General features: G+C 42.6%; 1 protein-coding gene across 1 annotated transcript in view; it reads right to left on the bottom strand.

The window, feature by feature from the left end:
- Positions 1-10006, bottom strand: part of sptbn1 (spectrin, beta, non-erythrocytic 1) — a 92429-nt gene extending 82423 nt beyond the window's left edge. The window contains 1 exon segment of the mRNA XM_066648224.1: positions 9907-10006. The gene's annotated coding sequence lies outside the window, so the exon portion shown is untranslated.
- Positions 10007-10618: the final 612 nt, after the last annotated feature.

Genomic DNA, 10618 nt, shown 5'->3' on the forward strand with positions numbered 1-10618 from the left:
TTCAATTTCAGTCGCATCATATTATTGGCAAAGACCTAGACCGAAAATCTAAACGTTGTAGATCACTTCTAACCCTCTGAGAAAGCCTACAGTTGCCCAGTGCACATTTATAGGGTCAGGATCTCACATGTGGAGCAGCCAACAACCACAGTGCCATCGCAGGCTTCCCAAAAGAGGTTCCACATCCAGGCCGGACCACTGGGGCCCCTGGGTCAGTACTTCCTGCTCTAATCATGCAGCCGGACTATGGGAAAGTCAGGAGATAAGCGGAGTGGAGCCAGTGACCTAGGAAGTGTGCGACTCTTCAAGATGACCTCATCTTTTCCAAAGCATCTTCAATGACTTCCACGCCATGTCAACGAGAAACAAGAGGGTTAAAAAAAGGGGGAGGAGGGCTTTATTACACCGCAATTACAACATGTTTATTGTACCAAGTCAAACGCTGCTCACTTCTGCACATCTGCAAGACATGAAGGAGGCATTCGGTTCTCCCGAGGGGAACTGGAAAGCACTCATTATTACACAAACCCTGCTACGAGGCTCTGGTGGATGTGGTGCAACTGTAAAAACAGAGCTGGCTCTGAGACCAGCTGAGCAGGTCACTATAATGAGAAAAACAAGCAAGTATGTCACGGAGAGACACGGAGGACTGTCCTGTATTCACTAGAGACACAGACAGACAGAGAGAGTTAGTGCTTTACCAAATCTGGATTACAGATTGTGGGCCTGACCTTGAAAGACTTGCTTGGAACATTTTAGACACCAGCTCGTGGTGTCAGCGTCTTTAACTCTTGTTGCGATTAATTAAAATCTCCAAACGAGGGCAAGGGGTGGATTTGAGCCCACTCTCAGAAGTCTGCGCTGCTGACATCACGGCAATGTCCTAAAAGATAAAGATCAAGATAATCCAAGACATGAAAGAGATGAAAAGATGTAAGGTAGAATTGTTATTACACACTGGACCAGTGCCTTGCTCCGTTTCAAACTCTCCGATTATGAAACTGGTTAGAAAAACACCCCAAAAAATGTGTTTGCTGATATTTGAGGCCAACGCAGACTTTTCAAATTAATTTTCTCCTCCCAGGACTTTGAAGATGAGATCACTATCGCCTCAGACGACGAGCTGCTCGAGTTCAGCCGGTCCAAGGTGGAGACAGAGAGAGAGAGAGAGAGAGAGAGAGAGAGAGAGAGAGAAATGGGTGGAGGCCAGGAATCGATCACAAATGGATTACGTGCCTAGAGTGTGTTTCTCATACTAAAGAAGATGGCTGGTCTATACAGCTTGACATAGTCTATTGGTCTCTCTCTCTCTCTGTGTCTCTCTCTCTCTCTCTCTCTTTCTCTCTGTGTCTCTCTCTCTCTCTCTGTCTCTCTCTGTCTCTCACTCTGTCTCTCTCTCTGTCTCTCTCTCTTCTCTCTCTGTCTCTCTCTCTGTCTCTCTCTCTCACTCTGTCTCTGTCTCTCTCTCTTTCTCTCTCTCATATAAACACACAAATATACCCTCCATTGCACTCCATAGTGATTATTAATTTAGATTATTATTACAGTATATCAAACATACACTATGTAGCAAACTCCTTACAATTAGTGAATTCAGGTACTTTACGGTGCCCCCGCTGTGGACACCGATGTCTAATCTATGCTGAAATGAATGAATAAAATTGGAGCCTAAAGTCACCATGCCAAAAGCCTAGTGTGGACAAAAAAAGGTTAAAAGCCCTCCTGGATTTGGCGGAGGTTTAGTAGAGCAGCGTTCTCTGAGATGAGATTAGAGACGTTTAAGTGATGCTGGATTTCTGTGTGGACAAATCTGCAAATTCATTAATGCTGTGCCGTTTTAACACGGTGTAAATACATGTTGCTATATTCTATATTCCACAACTGCAACACAAGTATATATCTGCGTTTCGATAGTCCTGTAATTACACTGATACAAAACCTATATCAATGTAAAACTAAAATGAAACCCCAATGATGTTACGCTCAGAATTAAAGACCATAGATTATTGTTAAGATTTCCCAATAGGGAGAAAATACGTTGTGGGTCTTCATCATATCTTTAATATGGGGGTTTATTTATTCTGGATCCACTGACAAGCATTGTAGCATTTGTATTCGTTTGTTTAATCAAAACACTGTGTTTTCCAGCACACAGAAACCATTTATTCTATGTATATATATATGTACACAGTGGAGCACAGAAATACAGCCAGGAAGTGTCTGTTTAAAGCCACACCATGGAAATGAAGGTGCCTAGGGAGCTCCCGATGAACACAATGGGTCCAAATCACAACCACACCTTTCCTTTGAATTCACTGTAGGTTCAAAGAGTCTAAAATCATAACTTATTGCTCTATGACACTGTATTGTTGCTGTGAAGATCAAAGTTAATGGCTTCCTTGCTTCCATTATGTCCAACATTAAGTAGTTCAGGAAACACCTACACATAAGAACCACTAAAATCTCAACACGCCTGCTAGCGCACACATTTACCTCAGTGATTTGGTAGTACTGATGCAGCCAAGCTAACTGGGTCCTCTAGGACATGACTATCAGTTAACAATCCTCTGAATCATGCTAGCGATTCCTTTGCTAACAGCTAGCCTGTCCTCGTTGTCTTTGTTTCACTAAAGTAGAGCTACTACCACTTTCTCAGCAGAGGTAGCACCATTCAGGCTAACTACCCTGCTGCTAACAGATGTCCTATTTCAACTGAAGCAGCGTTACTAAAAAACTATTCCCAGTTCCCTGCCAACTGCTGATACAGGTATATCTAGCTTCATGCTAGCACCTACGCAAGTGACAATTAACTTCTTTAGTGACTTCGATATCTTGGTTGCACTGATGTACCACTACTGATAGCTAACAGTAGCCGTATATTTTCAATGGTAACAGCGCTAATATGCACAAAGCTAAAAGCAGCCTCCAGTCCCCAAAAATTCAGTATACCCCAGGACCACTCATAGTAGGACTTCTGCTGGTATGCACCCTGTCCTGCTCATGTTAGCACCCCCACTTACAAGTTACACTACAGAAAGCTATCAGCAACCTCCAGTTCCCAAATCAGTTCATGCCATGGCTAACAGCTAGCCTCCCCACTGACCCGTGCTGTAGGGACTATGCCTGAGCAGACGCTAACATCTCTATTGTGAATTTGGAACGTGACCTCCTCACAGCTCTTGAGGGCAGCCAGGTGTTGTGATCTGGAGGTCTGGGCCTTGTTCAGAGTTTTTGGTGAGTTATAGGGTCAGGGTTAAGGCGTACACCGTCACACAGCTGTGTGTCTTTGACCGTCCAGGTCAGGCTGTGTCCATCCATCCAGCTGCAGGAGTGAGGGCGGATGGGGATGGACGGGTGGATAACAGCCTGTGTTTAAACACTTTAAACAGAGCTGTGGAATACAGCTGGGGGTGGAGGAAGTGACTGGAGTGTGAAGAAAAGATTCTGCCAAATGTCATAGATCTTCTTCCCATGAAACTGATGATACGGACCTCCACGTAGGCCTGTTGTTACTGACGGTATTTGTGTATGCATTTGTAATTGAGTAATCCACTGATTATTTGGATGAGCCATTGGTGGTTTTAAAAGAGGCCAAACAACAGACTTAACCGAGCCTCAACAAAAAATACATCACTGAACACTTAGCTGGGAAAAGATAAACAAAAAAGCCCTCTAATATACAACAGTGTGTAAGAGTCATAGACACCTCAGTAAACTGTTTACAAGTAATTCATCTTTGCAGTAAGTGTTTTTGCCCCAGGAACCTATCACAATAAATATGAATAAACACCACTGATGCAAAATGTAACAAACATTCGTTATTCAAAAAAAACATGAGTTGATATCTTTTGATTAGATTTGGGTCCATATTTTTCCTGAGTGCAACCAGACAACACACCAGCCGCACTCCTACATACAACGAAGGATTTATCACGCAAAAACAACGTGCTTCACCATGTACTAACATTTTTCTTAGAGAGTTCATTTACATATGAATGCCCTAATAGTTACAGGTGCAGGTTTGGACCAGAAGTTTCCGGTTCAATCTCCATGACCAGCAAAATATTGGGAGCAGGTGGACTGAAGGAATGAAGAGGTGGAGTCTTCCCTCGATATTCACGGATGAGACGCCCTTGAGCAAAGCAGCAAACCCCTAACGCAGATAAAACTTATTCAAATGAACAGAGGGAAAACTGATTAGAACTTAAAAGGCATATATTTAATAGCAAAATGCAGTAGAGAAGAAAAGAGAAGAGGAGAGCAGAGAAGAGAAGAGAAAAGAGCAGAGAAGAGAAAAGAGCAGAAGAGAAGAGAAAAGAGCAGAAGAGAAGAGAAAAGAGCAGAGAAGAGAAGAGAGAAGAGCAGAGAAGAAAAGAGAAGGAGAAGAGAAGAGAGCAGAGAAGAGAGCAGAGAAGAGAAGAAAAGAGAAGAGAAAAGAGCAGAGAAGAGAAGAGCAGAGAAGAGCAGAGAAGAGAAGAGAAAAGAGCAGAGAAGAGAAAAGAGCAGAGAAGAAAAGAGAAGAGCAGAGAGCAGAGAAGAGAGCAGAAAAGAGAAGAGAGAAAAGAAGAGAGCAGAGAAGAGAAGAAAAGAGAAGAGAAAAGAGCAGAGAAGAGCAGAGAAGAGAAGAGAAAAGAGCAGAGAAGAAAAGAGCAGAGAAGAAAAGAGCTGAGCAGAGAAGAGAAAAGAGCAGAGAAAAGAAGAGAAAAGAAGAGAAGAGAAGAGCAGAGAAGAGCAGAGAAGAGAAGAAAAGAGAAGAGAAGAGAAGAGAAGAGAAGAGAAGAGAAGAGAAGAGAAGGTCTAGGGCTAAAGGCCTCACCCAGTCCCTTAGGGTCTCTCTGATTTCCTCTAATTCACTTTGGCCTCAGAGGGCCGTGTGTACGTCAGCTATGGCTCGGCTCCGACAACCGCAATCAGTGCAGAAATATCTCTTCTGCCATTAGGCGTGTTTAACTTCAATACAATAAATCTTTTAAAGACAACTATAACAGAGCTGCTGATATAAATCAGAGCCGCTTTTAGATTTATAATTACTTTAAGCAAATACAGCCAGTGACCTCTTTAACCTGTACGCGGGCAAGGAGTTCACCCATTAACCTCTTAAACCTGTCAGTTTACATACAGTGTTTCCACCCATAATTATATCCCTTTAACATCAGCATCGTTAGCAATGTTAGCATTAGCAATGTGTTTTTCCAATAACACAGTTTGAATAATAAATTAAATATGTGGGTAAATCAGTAGTGTGGATATTTAAGACTCACACAGAGTGCAACATTTTTCCATGGAATTGATCACCAAAAATGCAGATCACATCATAATGCGAGCGTTTTTGCCGTTGCTTCTTTCCAAACCCATGGGCTCATGGCCTGGAGTGGAAAAATGTAATTAGTTGTATTTCCTTTGAGGTCACTAATGGACTTCGCCAATTTCCATCAAAACAACAGGAACAGCAAAATGGCCCCCAGTCTCCCAGTACCCCCCTGCCCCTATCGTACGATTCTCAGAGTCTGGACTTAAAAATAAAAGATGAAATTCCAGGCGGTCCCAAGAGGGGCAGCTGGGAAAACATGGCGAAGACGGCTGTAAGGCCTGCCTTGCTCAGCTTGGTCCAAGAAGCCTCGTGGAAATGCCTTCACACCCCACCCACCCCCCCTCTAAGCTGCTTCCCTGTGACCCTGGAGCCAACGCTCGGGGTCCATGTGTCCCTCACCTGTCACTGCCCACTGGTGACAGCTGGTGTTCAATCACTTCGCGCCCTCCAAAAATCCCCTCCCAGTTCTTTATAACGGCAAGCCCACCTCGGATTGTAAACATTCACCCCCCTCAAAATCCCCCACCACCTGTCCCACTCTGACACTGTCTGTGCTGGGAAACTAATTAAGTGGCACCCTATCCAACAGGTAGCCAGGAATAATAGGATGAGGACACATGGCTCTTGCTCTGCGCTCACATTAGCAGGCAACAGACAACAAAATCAATGCATTTTCTCAACTCTGTACAAGTGGATTACGATGCGGTGAAGGAAAGGCCTAAATTACAGGGTCCAGTTTGAATATAAGCCCATATTACATTCATTTTTTGCTACTAACAGGCACAGGACAGATGTTTTGACCTGACCCTTAATTTTTTTATGTTTATTTGGTACATTTTACGTATCATTGCTGTCCAAAGAAAAACACGTACCTCAAAAATAGTAAATTTACAGGAAAGGAAAAAACCTCCTTAACTTTCAATGGAAGTCAATGTAAAATGAATTTATTTAAATGCTGTCGTAAACTAAAAAACATCAGGTATGTACTTCCATAATCTTAAATACATACAAATAAAGTGCTCTGCAAAAACACACATCAAAGGCCTGAATGCGCTTGGATCTGGGAGGGCGTCTGTTGGAGCAGGTCTAATAAACACACTAATATCCAAACCCCAGATGCACACCCTACCACGAGCACACATGCGCCACACTCCTCCACCCCCGGGGAGGCAAATATACTCCACTGTCTCATTACACACACTGTAGTTGCAGCGCTGCTCCATTACAAGGTGACCCCGCCCTTGAAGACAAGGAGACGGCGTGTCTGATAGGACTGATGGTGTCGGCACAGGAACTGATTTATAAAGCAAAGAAATCGAATGGGAAAGTACACTAAAGAGCTAATGTGGTAAATACCAAGCTTCCCAAAGCGTTGCAGTAAAACCGTGAAATTAAAGCTCAACCAGAACAAAAGCTCATACTGCTCTCGCTGCTCGTGTACGGCTATAAAAAGGGGGTGCATTTTTAATTTGGGTGATAGCTATGAAGCAGAAAAACAAGCAAGCTTTTAGTTTACAGCAAGGTTTTCCCCACACACACACACACACACACACACAAGCAGTTGGTATATGTGTAACACAAGCTCAGAAGTTATTATAGTTGGGAGTCCTCAGAGAAAAAAAAATTCACATGTAGTGGACTGGGTCCAGGAATATCTCCAAGGGATTTCCTTGGGCTGTTGATCACAGTAATGATCTGTTTTTGAAGGTTGTTGGCATTCACAGGCAAATCTTTAGCGAGTGATGATAACAAGCCCGTCCACTTGCTAGTTCAACAAATCTGTACTTCCCAGGAATAAATATATATAATTACAACAAGGGTTTACAATATTTTGGCCCATTAGCATTGAAGAGTTCCTCAAATATACAACTGGGAGATGTATGAACACAAGAGGAATGATTCTGAGGTAAAAAACCTAAATAATACCCTCAGCTCTGCAGGGGGCCTGTGTTAGCACTTTGGTTAAGAACAACCATCTGGACCTTCTTTAAACTCCAGGGATTCACATGTTTGACATCTTCCTTAGCGCCTCCAAATCCCCCGCGCAACAACCAAAACATTAACAAATGAAAATAATCCAGCTCCTGTCATTCTGAGTGGAGAGAACATCTTCGTCAGAATTAGCTTGTTGCTAAGTAGCTGTATCTGACTAGACATTAATCTTTGTTTTGAACTGGTTCTGTTCAATCATTAAAAATGAACAGGAATTTCTACTAGATTTTTTGGGATTTGCCTTCAGGCAGTTACTAAAGTTTACTAGAGAATATTACAAATTATTATAAGTGGAAGTATTTTACAGCATTGTGATTTTTATAGATTTACTACACTTATTTTTTAAGGTATAAACCAGTCCAATTTATTTTCGAATGAGTTCAGTTTTTGTAACATTTCTCTGAAGTACTGATAAAGTTTTATTTAATTTTGATACACTTTTAACGAAATATCAGCCAACACAAATATGATACTGATATTAATGTGCATCCCTAACGACCTAATCTGCCATTTTACCTCAGAGAATTCTAATAAAATGCTGCGTTATAATACAGTAAGAACAGATTTTGATTACAATTTTCTGTAGAATGTGTCTGAATGTTGTTTCTGTGCTTGCCTGACTTTATTAACTTCACTAGGCAGAAATAGTGACTATGTCCAACATATCCATATCTCACATATATATCAGTATTCCTTCTATTTTCGATCGTCCCCTAACTCCGGCCACTGCCGTATATGGTGCTCTCTCTCTTCGCCAATCGCAGTGGGTATAAAAAAATAAAAAAAAGATCAAGCCTTAGTAGGGCATTTAAACATCAGTCTTTCAAGAAATCACACATCTAAACAATATTTAAGTGTCTCTAACAGTGTTGTAAATCTGTGTTTGCAAAACTGCATGTAGAACACAACACATTTCCATTTCGCGACAGATATTTACCTCAGTGTAAAAGTTAGCTTACCGGTTAGCTTCCTTTTCTCTGAGGTGAAAAATCTACCGCCATTTTAATCCTTACATGTAGAGTACGGATACCAACACAGGACAAACGTAATCTCATTGTGAACCTCTCAAAACCACTGAATGTGGCAGTAACTCTCTCGTTTGACTGTCACAAGCAGGGGAGGTGGCCGAAGTTAGGGGGCGCTAGTAATCTTAGCGGTATTGGCACCTACTTAAACAAAAGCGTTTTTATCTAAAAACATATTTTCTTTCAAAGTCAGGCAAGTCTTGAACATTAATCTACACACATTTGACTCCTGAAAAAAGTTGATTTGAGTGAGTAAAGTACTATTTATTTACAGTTAGCTAAGATTTCCAATATTGTAATTAAAGTGGCCGGAAGTTGGGGTAGATACGCTAATGTATCTATTCATTTATTTATTTATTTTAGCTCCTTAGCGCAAGTTCGTAATCTAAGTACACGCTTTTTTGCCTTCTTGAGTCCTAGTTAAAGTTGCACTAGCAAATTTCACATAAAGCTTCGTGTCGTTCACAAACATAACCTCCAGAGGTCATCCTAAATTCTGACCACAGCATTCATCAAGGCGACCTCTAGTGGCCAAGCAGGCAAACCACAAAAACAAAGAAAGCCGTTATGGTCCGAGATACAGGTTTTCAAATGTTTTTTTTATTTTTATTTCCTCAGGCACAGAACGCACTTGTCCTCCTAACCCTGCTTAAATAAATGTTTTAACAATGTCCATCATATCTTACATATGATTTGTACTAGTTGGAACGTTTAATAAAATCGTTGACTTTACCTTTAACACATTTATGAAGCGTAAAACACACAAACACACTGGGTTAAGACTTCACTGAAACAGGCAGCGGTGCTGCAGAGGAGAGGGGTGTTTTATGCTGAAAGTCTCCTGCGGTAAAGATTGAGAGAGGAAGGCTGAAAAAATACATCAACTTTGTCCATTCACACACCACTGGTCTCCATGAGAATTTCTTTAGCGTTCACACACGGGCTCTTTGGCCATTTGGTGGCAGTTAAAGTGTGAAAAGCACATGCTGTGGCAGCAGGTTATTAACTCCAACACCACAGAGCTGAATGCTAATGAGGGGACGGAGGAAAGGCTGTTAATGTGAAACTGCCTCAGTAAACAAATACAGCAGAGCACGTTCAGCGGATAAACTCAGCAAATAAAGACAGCTAAAAAGGCATTGAAGGGTTACAGATAAAAAAAACAAAACAGTGTAAATAAATGACGCTATCATTAAACCAAAGACAGTGCGCCCTCTCCATAACAACTACAGCAGCACCAGGACCCGACCACGCCTGTTTGCATCCATTCTTACTGTACCGTTACTGCACAGCCATCAGGCCACACAGGGCTGAGCGGAGAGATCCACAGTTAGATTTACAGTCGCCGGTCAAATGATTCCAGATTCAAAGCCATTAAGCAGGCAGTTAGCCGTTGGAACAGGTAGATTCACACGCAATCACTGTAACGTTATCGACTCCGATTGATCTCATTGACGCAAACTAGCAACTCGCCTTCCATAAAAACCGGCCCTTTTCCCACCTGCAGTCCAACGCCCAAGGCATATCCTAACCCTATACCCCTTTACAGTCCGTATATATGTGTGTATTCCCGCTCACCTATCGAAGAAAAGCAATGAACTTCACCGCGTTACTGCAGCTCTCTGGAGGCTGAACCTGGCCGAAGCAGCGGAATCCGCACTGCCTCCCTCTCTCTACATCAGGCAACGTTATGGGCTCTTTAACCCACCCGTATTGGCACAAGCCCCGCCCTCGTGGGCTATGATTGGCTGCGTCTATCGCGCCTCTCGCGCTCTGATTGGAGAATCGCTGTAGGGCTCTGTATTGAATATAAGCGGCAGATTAGTCGTAACGCAAGAGGGCGGGGGTTGCCTAGAAACAGGTGTGAAAAGCAATAACGGTTCACAGCGCCACTGCTGCACTGAGCGGGAAGGGGCGGGGCGACTCTGATCCACGCTGGACAAGCCCAGGTCAAAAGCACAAAAACATAGCTTCCATCTTGAGGTCAGTCTATTGTTTAACAAATTAAAAATATAATAAATAATCATTTTTAAAAAGTAATCCAGCACAGGAAACCACCCAGTACTTACTAACGCAGGAAACTGAGCAATTCAGTGCCAGGGTTAGGGTCGGACTCAAACACAACGCCCTCATGACCCTCACAGGGCTCCAAGCTCAGTGCCAAGCGTCTGCTGGAGGAGTGTAAATCCACACAATGTTCGGCTGTGAAGCAGTGGAGCTGTGTTCTCTGGAGTAAATTGAATTTGTGATCCAGAACTACTCGTCCAAAACCAGTCCAAATCAGTGTCAC

The sequence above is a fragment of the Hoplias malabaricus genome, chromosome 16 (assembly GCF_029633855.1).
Source record: "Hoplias malabaricus isolate fHopMal1 chromosome 16, fHopMal1.hap1, whole genome shotgun sequence".
Taxonomy (NCBI): Eukaryota; Metazoa; Chordata; class Actinopteri; order Characiformes; family Erythrinidae; genus Hoplias; species Hoplias malabaricus.